Source organism: Panthera tigris, chromosome B1 (assembly GCF_018350195.1).
Source record: "Panthera tigris isolate Pti1 chromosome B1, P.tigris_Pti1_mat1.1, whole genome shotgun sequence".
Classification (NCBI taxonomy): Eukaryota; Metazoa; Chordata; class Mammalia; order Carnivora; family Felidae; genus Panthera; species Panthera tigris.
This window is the reverse complement of record NC_056663.1, coordinates 186,765,813-186,778,878: the sequence shown is the minus strand read 5'-3', so window position 1 is coordinate 186,778,878 and position 13,066 is coordinate 186,765,813.

Genomic DNA, 13,066 nt, shown 5'->3' with positions numbered 1-13,066 from the left:
TGACCCTTGGAATAGATTAGGCATTACTAGACATGCTATATCTTGGAGTAAGTTGATTTGCCTTTTCCTTTTTTCAAGGAGGTTTTCATTAATAAAGTTGGGAGTTCTGGTGAGAATTATAATAAAGAAGAGGAAGGTTTGGAAGGGAAAATCTAGAAGTGATGTCTGGCAATTTACACCTTCAAAATTATAATTTCACAGGCTCAGGATTTTTCAAGAAATATACCCAATAGAAGTAAGTGCATGTTCACCAAAGACACGCACTACAATGTTGAGAGAGTGCTGTTGGCAATGGATAAAACCTGGAACTATGGAAATTTTCATCAGTAGTAGACTGGATAACGATTGTCATATATTCACACAAGGAAATATAATAAATAATAAGGGCAAATCAGTTATTGCTGCACAAAACAACTTGGATGAATTTCACAGATGTAATGATCATTGGAAGAAGCCATAGACAAAAGAGTTCATATTAGGTAATTCTATTTATCTAAATACAAAACAAACAGGTGAATCTATGCAATGCAGGTACAAGCAGTATAGTGATTACTCTCATGAGGGCAGGGCAGTCACTGACTGGATGGGAACCACAGGAGGGCATTTGTGGGACTGGTTACATGGATGTATTCAGTTCATAAGAATTCACTGGGCTATACAAAATGACAGAGCCATTTTTTTTCTGTATGTATATTATGGCCAAAAAAAAAAAAAAACTGGTCAAAAGTGGGGGAAAAGCCAGCATCTCTGCATCAGAAGTCTAGATTTAAAGTCAGGTCCCTGGGGCTCCTTGGTGGTTCAGTTGGTTAAGTGTCTGACTTTTGATTAGAGCTTAGGTATTGATTTCAAGGTTGGTGAGTTTGAGCCCCACGTCAGGCTCTGCACTAACTATTAGTGCAGAGCCTGCTTGGGATTCTCTCTCTCTCTGTCCCTTCTTCCACTTGCACTGTCTCTCTCAAAATAAACAAACAAAAATTAAATTAAAAAAAATTTTAAAAAGTCAGGTCCCTAACAGTGAAAAGAAAAATAATAATCCTAGGTAATCACTTCACTTCTCTTAAATTTTGAGTTCTCAGTCTATAAAACAGATTAAAAATTGTGACCTACTTTATAAATTATAAAGTTGTGCACAACTGTTAATTATTTAGACTAGGGGTTTGCAAACCTAGCTGTGAGTGAGATTCACCTGAGAAGGTTAACGATGACAACTAAATAGATGGCCTAGTCCTACCATCCTAGACCTTTTGATTCCCCAGGTCTGGGGAGGGGCCAGCCCGTCTCTAGTTTCAGGAGCTCCACAGGTGATCCTGTCACAGTCTTGGACCACTGACTTAGAAAATACCTGCTTATTTCAAAAGTCAATATGCCGTTTCAGGCTCATTTCTGGGATCCGTGCCATGCACCTACATTTTACCAATCACAAGTTACCCAGACACAAAGGATGTTCAGAAAGCCTCATGCAGTTGAAGTAACAAACACCTGGAGAGTGAGCAAGGGCACTTATGAGCAAAAAGGGATCTCATATTAAACCAGGCACCTGGAGGCAAATATTTTTTTATTTGTGCAAAACTCACAAATGAATTACAAGAGCAGAACATCTTCATAGTAATATCCAAAGTCTAAATATATGCCACTGCATATCCATGCCAGGAATCACAATCCAATTTATGCTTCGGTTTGTTTTTCCTCCACTTATGAAACGAACACCAGATGTCGGAACAGTTTTCGATAACATTTCTTTTGACATGCTTTTTTTGTTTTTAATAGTATGTTGTTTCAACATCGAGGCTCTTTAGACTTATAAAATCGCTAGACTTCAAGAAGTACATCAATTGCCACCAATAAGTAAAACGCATAAAATCAGAATGGTCTGAAGTTTTTCTTTGAATTCTTATGACATTCAAATTACTTCTTTTCTCATCCCCTCATTTCTAATTTTCTCCTTAGATAAATTCATTACACACAAGAAAGCGCTCATAGCAAGGCAATCCAACATTTGCATGTTGCGAGTTAGACGTTCCAACAGTAGGTATTGAATAAATAATTGCTGAATTTAACAGATTAGTCATTTGGAGAACAGATCATATTCTATAGCCAAAGATAAGACCATAGACTTTATGTGGTCTGGTTGTTAAAATGCAGTTAAAACTAACAACTCTTCCTTGAATCCATAAAGCTATATTTGCGTGAGACTTTTATTGGCCAACATATAGTGCTGTAGCGGGTTACATTTGAATTGAATTTTTCATGCTGCTGTGTGCCTGTTAAGGGTTGCCTTTATTTCCTGTTTTAGGATTCTGGTTAGCATTATTCATAGCCTAAAAGAATCTATTCTAGTAGCATCCTACACTTCTATCGTATATATGTCTGGAAGAGTCGTCAACTAGACGACAATTTGAATAAAAAAATAAAAACAATGAAAAGCCACTTATTAATGCAATGTCTTAGAAATCTGCTCAAATTTTCTTAGAAACTTCCTTACATTTAATTAGTTATAGCTCATCAATTCCCAACTATCTCAAATGAAGCACCACAAAAATAACAGGTACAGGGGCGCCTGGGTGGCGCAGTCGGTTAAGCGTCCGACTTCAGCCAGGTCACGATCTCGCGGTCTGTGAGTTCGAGCCCCGCGTCAGGCTCTGGGCTGATGGCTCGGAGCCTGGAGCCTGTTTCCGATTCTGTGTCTCCCTCTCTCTCTGCCCCTCCCCCGTTCATGCTCTGTCTCTCTCTGTCCCAAAAATAAATAAAAAAAAACAAAAAAAAAAAAACAAAAAAAAAAAAACGTTGAAAAAAAAAAATAACAGGTACATCATTTGTGGCTAAGACTATCTAAAAAAAACCAACAAATTACAAGGAAGTAACTGAATAAAAATATCAGGAAATATGGAATTTTCCATTTTCAGCAGACCATGTCATCAAAGACATAATGCAGAGAATTATAGAATATTCAACAGCAAACATTAAAAATTCATACTCTGATTAGTGTTACTTTATCACTTATAAATAATTTAAATAAAAGTTTGGTACTGCCCTGTTATTTGACATTGTGAAGGCGTGAGCTCTGCCAACCAAGGTGGTAGTTTTTTGTTTGTTTGTTTTTAATTTTCAAGGAAAACTTTAACTTTTTCCTCTCACACTGTACGGCTGAAATCCTTTGACAGTTTACTACAGAGAACTTGCTGAGTTAAACGTCTTGATCCTTTAGGATTCAACCTCTTCCCTGTTGCTCCTTAAAGCCGCCAAAGGTCCCCTACCCTGCTCTCCTCCATGATTTATTTCTGCAGCTGTCTCTCACTGTGCCCTGTCCCTCAAAGCCATGTTTTCTTAGGTCTTCTGTCTCTGACATTCTCCTGTTGTTTTCTACTGTAAACCACTACCTTTTTTCCCCAGTTCTAATCTAGAAAATGAGTGGGTTGAAGAATTTAGTGGAAGGTCTTTGGTATAGATACCCTGCTAACCTGAATAGTCCTCCTCCACACCCCCATTTTTTTCCCCTTTGTTTTAGTGAACAATTAATCTTGATTGAGCAAAGATCCAGGAAGATGAGGGCACTTTTGGTCAAATAGGGACAACTGATTCACCATTTCTTTTTCTCTTGATATGTGATAAGAAGAGAGGATAAAACTCTCAAATGGCTGTTGGAATCCAGATTTCACAGTGTTATGAACAACAGGCTGCTTTTAGAACCATTTCTTCAGCCCAGCACAGTGGTGAAAGCATGAGCCGCTAAGAGTTACACTTTCTAAATTCAAACCTCAGCTCCCCCAATTTATTAGCTGTGTAACCAGGGCAACCACTCTAATGTCATGGGATTAGGAACGGTAATAATCCTGTTTCATAGGATCACTCTGAGAATTAAATAAGTCCATACATTTAAGATACCTAGATTAGGGCCCAGCATAACAAAGGTGCTCAAATGTTGTTATTAATACCTTTTGGATTTCATTAGGCAAGAGTCAGAGAGTGAGAATCACAATAGCAGGAATATGAGCAAACTAACTAGGCTTTTCAGAAGCAAAAAGGTCTCCGGAAGTGGCCTATAACATCTGCCTTCAGATCAGAATGGGAACAGACCTCTCCCTGTACTCCTCCACATGGTGGCCATCTAACAACATTCAATAAAGCTCAGATGGATTGATCCATATCTCCCATCTTGGTATCCAAGTGCCTTAACTGTGCTTACTAATACATTCTATGGTGTCCTCTCTGAATCACCCAGGCATCCCTAGAGAAACAGTGAACAGGTAGACAGGAAGACTGTCCAGCATGTACTGGTGAAGCTTTGCCAACTCCACCAATAATCCAGGGCTCCGGGTGTCTTAAAACAAGTCCATTTGCAGGCTGCCTGGGTGGCTCAATTGGTTAAGCGTCTGACTCTTGGTTTTGGTTTCAGGTCATGACTTCACAGTTTGTGAGTTCAAGCCCCACATCGGGCTCTATGCTGACAGCCACAGAGGCTACTTGGGATTCCCTCTCTCCTTCTCTCTCTGCCCCTCCCCCACTCATGCTCACTCTCTCTCCCTCTCTCTCTCTCTCTCTCAAAATAAATAAACTTAAAAAAAAGTCTGTTTGCCATAATCTACACTAAGCCCTTTCAGCAGCTGTCTCACATGCTCCTTACGACTTTCCCATACACCAGAGTCTACAATTTCCTCCATTCTATATATGAGGATTTACTATTTGCTGGCATTTAAAACTGAAGATTAAAATACGATCCAGACAGACATAATGACTATTCTAGACTTTACATTCTCAGGGAGAGGAAAGGCATTTAATTCTAGTAACAAAATGATTTACTCACAATTGTGATACATACTTGAAGAAACAGTGTGAGGTGTTGTAAGTTCATATCTCAGGGGATCTGGTTCTAGGGAACCAGACAAGAACAAGTATAGGCACACACACAGGTGGTGGCCAGGGAAGGGGTGGGAGGCTCCAGGAGAAGAACTTGTGTTTGCAGTGAACTTGGGTAAGAGGTAACATGGCCCATTCTAGGATATAAAAGAAGATCTGGTTGGCTGGAACTCATAGAGAGAGGAGAGGAGAGTGGCAGAGGTTAATGTGAGTGAGGCCAGTTGGGGATGTGTAATACAGGGCCTCATGATCATGTTAACTATTTGGGGCTTGATTCATAAAATCATGGAGAGTCACTGAAAGTTTTTAATCTTGGGAATGACATGCCAATATTTATTTATACCCTGGCTACAGTATACAGATTGGATTGTGCCTCTTTCTCTCTTATATTTAACTCTCCAGCCTATCTTGTGTGATAGTTCATGTGAAACTCTAGGCAAAAGATTTTTTCAATATATGCTTTACTTTTAAAATAATGGAACAATATGCCTTTCAGCCACATTTCGTTTCTTAAAAGTATATTTACAATCCTCAAAATGACAATAAAGGCATTAGCTACAGAAATAGGGATTTGAGGAATAAGAAGATTATTTTTCCCTTTGGCCAATATTCTAGTATTTTGGGAATTTTGATAAGACAGCAAAAGGATAGCCTACCTTTAGAAGCAAAGTTCTAATTTACATTCTAACTTAATTGGCCATGAGATCTTCAACTTCACTTTCTTCTAGCCCGAGTGTCAAAGTTTTTTTTTTTCCCTGCTGTAAAAATCCTCAAAGAGTAAAAGATTTATATAACACAAAGAAGTTCTTAAAACTTTATCCTAGTCATAATTCAGTGTTAACTCATTTATAAATAAGTCCTAGGCAACACGCGGCAGTGTGAAATAGGAAAGTGAAAAGACACATTTTCTGTCTTTTAGAGTTTGGAGGGCAAGAAAATTATAAACCAAAAAAAAAAAAAAAAAGCACAAGAAAGAAATTGTTGAAAACTTCTTAGAATGTAGACTTTCAGTAATCTGGCTAAAACACTTAGAATTCTTTTGAGGCCAGGAACATATATTTCATCATTATTTTGCCCCATAAACCACAACACAGGTATTAAATCAATATTTAATCATGAATTCTTCAGTTGTTTTTCTAATAGCAACAGCTTTTTTTTATTAATTTTTTAAAATGTTTGTTTATTTTTGAGAAACAAAGTATGATGGGGAGGGGCAGAGAGAGAGGCAGACAGAATCCAAAGCAGGCTCCAGGGTCCAAGCTGTCAGCACAGAGCCTGACACTAGGCTCAAACTCATGAACCGTGAGATCATGACCTGAGCAGAAGTCGGATGCTGAACTGACTGAGTCACCCAGGCACCCCTAATAGCAACAGCTTTGTTAAGTGATGGGGGGAGAAATGAAGCCGATATTTCAAATGTGAAAAAGTATCAGTAATTCTTATCATTTCTGAAACTCTGGTTCAAAAAATTCACACTAAGGAAATTTGCTGATGGGTCATGGAAATACATTGGAATGAAAAATAATTGGAAAAAGTTGAGGCATCTCAAAAGAAAAAAAAGAAAAGCACTAGTGTTAACAGGTAACCACAGTGTCTTAATAAGGCTGATATAAACCTCCTCCAAGTGGTTGAGCTGCTTGGTTGCCTGATTCATTTCCTGAATGAGTAACCATCACCTTCGCCTTCACATTAGCCGAGGTCAAGGTGTTCATGCCTGGTAAGGGAGAAAGCGGTACCGATCCGCAAAGTTAGAGCAGATTTGATGCCTCGCACTGAAACTGACAGTTTTTTTGAGCAGGATCACGACCGCCATCAAGAGACTGAGAACTGGAATTTTGCACATTTCACTCGTTAACTGCATTATTTAAAAGTCATTATTAAAACTTCTCCATACCTATACCTTCTATGTACTATCCTTGTAATAATCGCATGTTAAGTTTTTATTTCTGATGCTGTGTTTAGTTCCTAGAAATGCTGAAAAAACTGATACGCTAGCAAAAATCTGCACCTTCCTAGTATTCCACTATTACTCTTCTCAGTGAAAATATACATTTTTTTTCTGCCAAGTTTCTGTTTTAGGGTGTTTCCCACTGCACATACTTCTGATCAGTTAGTAGATGCTTCATGCTTAGATCCACCTAAAAAAAAAAATACTGAGTTTTCCATACATCACTTTAAAAGGCTGCATAAATGTCATTTTAACGTCTGCATAAGAGTCTACCTTATGAGGATGACTAAGTCCACACCACCACCATGATTAAGTAGCTTATTTCTCCAGCGTTCAACATTTAAGTTATGTCTACACTTTTGCTGTAAATAATGCTGGGATGAACATCATTTCCCATAAATTTTCATCTGCATTTCATGCTACCTTTCAGGTAGAATCCCAAAAGAGAGATTGAAAGATCAGGAATACTTTCAAGGTTATTGAAATAGTTTACCAAATGCTTTCACCAAAAGATGTAAAAGTATTTAGCAGAAAACTGCTTTCGACAAAGTATTACTTAAAATCCTTGGGACCATGGGACACCTGGGTGGCTCAGGTGGTTGAGCATCTGACTCTTGATTTTGGTGCAGGTCATGATCCCAGGGTTGTGGGATCAAGCCCCATATCGGACTCCCCACTGAGCATGGAGCCTGCTTAAGATTCTCTCTCTCTCCTTCTGGCCCCCTCCCCTGCTCACACGCTCTCTCTCTCTCTAATAAAAAGAAAGAAAAGAAAAAGAAAAAAAAAAGAAAAAGAAAGAAAAAGAAGAAAAGAAGAAAAACTCTTGAGATGAAGTTTAACATACCGTGTGCTCTTTCCCTTTAGGGTATCAGGTGAGGCTGTGGAAGTGAGTCTGGCTACAAGGGGACTATTTTATCACTGCCACTGTTTAGAATTGCCCAAGCATGGTGATAACAAAATGCAGACCCATTTTTCTTGGTATTATTATTATCACTGAACTCTCTACAGACAATGCACCACCTCCTGCTGCCTACACCTTAGGCAGTCCACCGGTCTTAATTATCTACATTCACATACATAAAGAAGTATATATCAAATTGTTGACATGGGCAATGTACAGGTTCTTTATTCAACATTTATTGTGTACTTGTCACGTGCCCACATCACACTAAGTGCCAGAGAGAGAATGCTGAGCAAGATAAAGTTCATGCTCTCAGAGGTAATATGGGGGCTGATGTGATGGGTGATTTTTCATTCTCTTCTACATACTTAACAGTGCTCAAATTTGGAAAATGAAACAAATTGCCTTTATTATCAAAATGATGATAAATGTGTTTATTACTAGAAGTTGCAATTGGTAAAATGAAATCTAGTGATACTCATGCTTTAATCTTGCAAACTTGATCCAATATTCCCTCAACAAAATTGTTTTCCTAAAGGGAGCCATTTGAAGGCTCAAAGAGAGAACACATGGGGGTGCCTGGGTGGCTCAGTCGGTTAAGCATCCGACTTCAGCTCAGGTCATGATCTCATGGTCCATGAGTTCGAGCCCTGCGTTGGGCTCTGTGCTGACAGCTCAGAGCCTGGAGCCTGTTTCGGATGCTGTGTCTCCCTCTCTCTCTGACCCTCCCCCGTTCATGCTCTGTCTCTCTGTGTCTCAAAAATAAATAAACGTTAAAAAAAAAAGAGAGAGAGAACACATGAAAAACACAAATTAAAGAATATGGGTTGACAAATCCTGGAAGTTTCTATGTCCAAAACAAGCCCTCTTCCTATTCCCTTCCTAGAGCCCAGTGATCTACCTAAGGACACACATCAAAAAAGTCTCATGGAATGCCTTAGATACAACTAACCATAGCTAATTTACAAATTCAATAGAACCACAATTATAACAGGATTCTGGGTGACATTTCAATTTGTATTGGGTCATTGATAAGTCACCAGATATACCACTTTAAGCTCTTGAAATGCTTGAAAAGTATGTGCTTTCACCAGAGCCTACATGAAGGAGTGGGATGAGGGGGCACCTGGGTGGCTCAGTCGGTCAAGGGTCTTACTCTTGATTTCAGCTCCGGTCATGATCTCAAGGATTTGTGAGATCGAGTCCCATGTTGGGCTCTGCACTGACAGTGCAGAGTCTGCTAGGGATTATTTCTCTCCCTTTCCCTCCCTCTCTCTGTCTCTCCTGTGCACATGTGCACACACGCTCTCTCTCAAAATAAACAAACATTTTTTTAAAAAAGGAGTAGGATGAGGACTCTCTGAAAATTTTAACCAAAGAAGGAAGGAACTAGAAGAAATTATAACAGCTCAGGTGGTATCATTTAAGATCTGGGGCTGGGCCTTCAGGAATACAGGGAATTTCCTCCCATCATACAGAGGACACCATCCATCAGCCATTTACTTGTTTTACAAATGCTTTTCAGTGTACTTAGTTATGAACACAGAATAATTTTGGCTATATAGAATTGAGTTAAGTAGACAAAGTTTTCCCCTCATGGCCCTTATAGCTTAATAAAGTCCAATAAAACAAGGAAACAAAGTAAAAATGACATATTTTCAAATATGTTGTAATATAAAAGAGCAGGGTGGTCTGAGAGAAGGATAAGGTACCCCTGTGTATACACAGAAAGCCTCTCTAGAAAGGTGGCATTCAAACTGAATCCCAGAAGATACAGAGCGAGACAGAATGAAAGGAAGAGACTTCAGACTAAGGAAATGGCAAGTAAGAGGCCAATAAGAAAGACCGGTAGCAAGTGAAGCCCTGTGAGACCAGTTGGCTGTAATGAAGTGGACAAATAGGAGAATAGTGTAAGATGAAGTTGGAAAGGTGGGCAGGAAAAAAGTTATCAAATGGAGAGCTATCTGGAAACCAGGACACAGAATAATACAGTTGAAGCTTAGAAGGATTTGAGGAAGGTTAGATTGGAAGAGACTTAATAGAAGTAAGATAACTGTGAATTCAGACACATATGGGAAGCCACTAGATGTTCTCTTGCATGGGAAGGATAAAAAGAGGTTATTTCACATGGAAACCATAACATCACTGCTGCAGTGCATCCTTAGTATGTCCCAAGTACCAGGAATTGGGGGGAGAAGTACCAACTGGACTCCTACCCATCATGTCTAATGGCTAAGCAAAATGGCGGCACATGGTTACCATGTAAACCAGAATGACAATTTTTCTTTCAGGGTCTACTTTATCACATAGCTACTGGTGCTAACAATTGGTGCTAACACCCTTCAGGGCGGAAAGAAGTAAATTAAACATACCATCTCTAATCTATGATTATGTCTGTAACACGCACAGTACGTTTAAACCTGATAGAACTGTGGACAGAAAGACTGTCATTTCTTTACTCCTTCCAAAGTCATCTACTTCTCAAAAGAGGATTGTTTTGATATAGGGAATCCAGGTCATAGAAGGAACACACCCATCACCTTTAGATATACTGGGTCTGGAAGTAAAATAATAAACAACTGAGATTCAAGACCATCTCAAGCAAAAAGTAATATAATATTACTAATCACATGCAAAAAAAATGCTTTCATTGCTACATGAATTGTATTATCAATAAGATTAGTACAGAAAGGACTGAATGTTGCCACTTCAATATTAATTGGTCTTTCAAAGCTCAAACAGAAATGGGTATTTAGAATAAGTTTAGGAAGAATGCAGATACTTTTTAAAAATAGTGCCATGAAAAGGGAAAACAATAAGTGCTAAGAGGCTTGAGGACATTATTAAACTCGTTTATTATTCTTTTTTTAATATAGAGTAAATTACAGAAATGTTACCGAATCAACAGAGAGAAAGATAATAGGCCATAATGAAATATGCAATTTATTTTTTAAATGGGAGAAGAACTATTGAATCATAAATGGCAGACCCATTAGGAAGTTATGTAAACGCTTCCCTTTCAAGTAATATGAATTCCATATCACCCTAATGCCTATGCCCCAATAGTTTTACTCATTATCATAAATTTCAGAAGTCTCATTCTTTCACAATATATTTCAAACAAAGACATTTTATTTCATTTTAACAATTAAACAATTTTATTGTCCCCTATCTTCAAAATACATTCTGCAGTTTGTTCAAATAAATGTGACTTGCTTAAAGTCACTCGCTTAAAACAGAGAATGAGTTTTCTCCAAACCTTGCTTTGCTGTCATTGCTATCTTGTACCTTAAGGAATTACAACGTGTGGGGCTGGAAACAGAGAAGTCCAAGAACGGTCCACAATTTCAGACATCTTGTATACTGCTTAAAACAATCCTGTCATAAGGACTCCGCGCTAAGAATGAAGAGGAATAAAAAATTACTCAATTCCCTCTCTAGCCTCAGCTCTCAATAAGAGAACAGATTTGTGCCAAACAAGCGACTAGGTTCTAAAATCAGACATATCTAGATTCAAATTCTTGCTCCACTTACAACAATGCACTTGAATAAGTAAACCGTCTCTGGACCTCGGCTTTCTATTCTGGAAAATGGACACAGTGATGCTGCAAAGGAACCACTCACGATGTATATAGCAGGATCCAGTATCATGCTTAACATAAATTAGATGCTCCATTAACATTTATTTTGCTTTCCTTAGAAGTCAGTTGGCATACATTTTCAAAAACTGGCTCACTGAACCTATGTCTCAGCAAATATCTTTTAGGTTGAGCAATGTCTTGGTCTGTTCAGGAGGCTATAATAAAATACCACAGACAGGGTGGCTTATAAACAGATATTCACACTTCTGAAGGCTGAAAGTCCAAGACCAGGGCGTCAGTATGATCAGGTGATGGCCCTCTTCCTGGTTCCTAGAAAGAGCCTTTTCACTGTGTCCTCTTGTGGTGGGAGGGAGCACTCATCCCGTTCATGAGGCTCCCTTCTCATGAGCTGATCACTTCCCAAAGGCCCTTCCTTCTAGCACCATCATGTTGGGGATTAGGATTTCAACATGTGAATTTTGCGGGGGACACAAATATCCAGACCTAGACAAGCAATGCACTATAAAAACGAGTCAAAATAGTAATCAGACTGAATTTTCTTGAACAGGTAACATAAACTTTTTAAGCCTGTGTCCTCATCAATTATACAGGGACACTGGGTGTATTTCACTGGGTGACAGTAAAGATGCTCAGTTTTAGCACGATACACATTTGGTTCAGATCAGGGTTTGTTGTAGGGGGCTGTCCTGTGTGTTCTAGGTGTTTTAGTACCATGATTGTCCTCTACCCAGCAGATGCCATGAGTAGCCCCGCAGCCCCCCAACCCCCAAACTAGAGCAACCACAAAATGTCTCCAGATATTGCCAAATGTCCTTTGGGGAATAAATATGCACCGTCCCTCCCACTGAAAACCACTAAAGTATGCACAAGTAAGTAACTTGCAAGTTATTTAACACGGTATGTGGGGCACAGTTATGCTCAGTAAATGTTAGCTATTAATTTTTACCTAGAAATGCTATTTAGGACTGCATTTCTGATCACTAGTTTACGTCTCCAATATTATGCATAAGCATTGGTCACAATGAAGAAACTGAAGCTACATGTTTCCACAGTGGCCCCAAAGCTGCCAGAAATGAAAGGATTCGACAGGATTCCTTTCATGCCAATATTCACTGGGACCTTGCATTTAGAACAATGCTGGCATCCCACTTTGCCTGAACTCTCTCTAGGGGGTCATCCTGTCTCCCCCGGTTGGTGCCCTGACATGCTACCCAGGAAGCAGGAGCCCAGAAACAGGGATAACTCTCAACTCTGCGTTGAGATGATATCAGTCTCTGGCTCCATGTGTGTCAGATGAAGGCTTATACCTGATTGCAGTTTCCTTTAGGCTCTTTCAAAAAGTCTTCTGCCAAATTTATTGTATCACCACAATCTTGCACGTCTTCCATATGTGCTTCAAAGGTGCAACTGCCCCAAAGCAATGATTTCAACATTTGGGATGGTGTTGGTAGATTCTTGAAAGACCTTCCCAGAAAACTAGAAATGTATTATGACATATTTATGTGTGTACGTGGTTTCATCAGTCCCCTCCCATTGGCGTTAGAGAATAGGTTTGATAATGAACCATCAATCCTATCCCAGTAGGTAGGATCCCACGCACCCACCATATACGGTACTCATTTGCAGAGATCACTAGGCTTACAAACTTCAGTACCACACACAGTCAACTGCAATCCCTCACCTCTTTTGTAAATAAAGTTTTATTGCAACATAGCCAGCTCATTCGTTTTTTTAAAAAATCACAGCTTTCAGGCTACAATA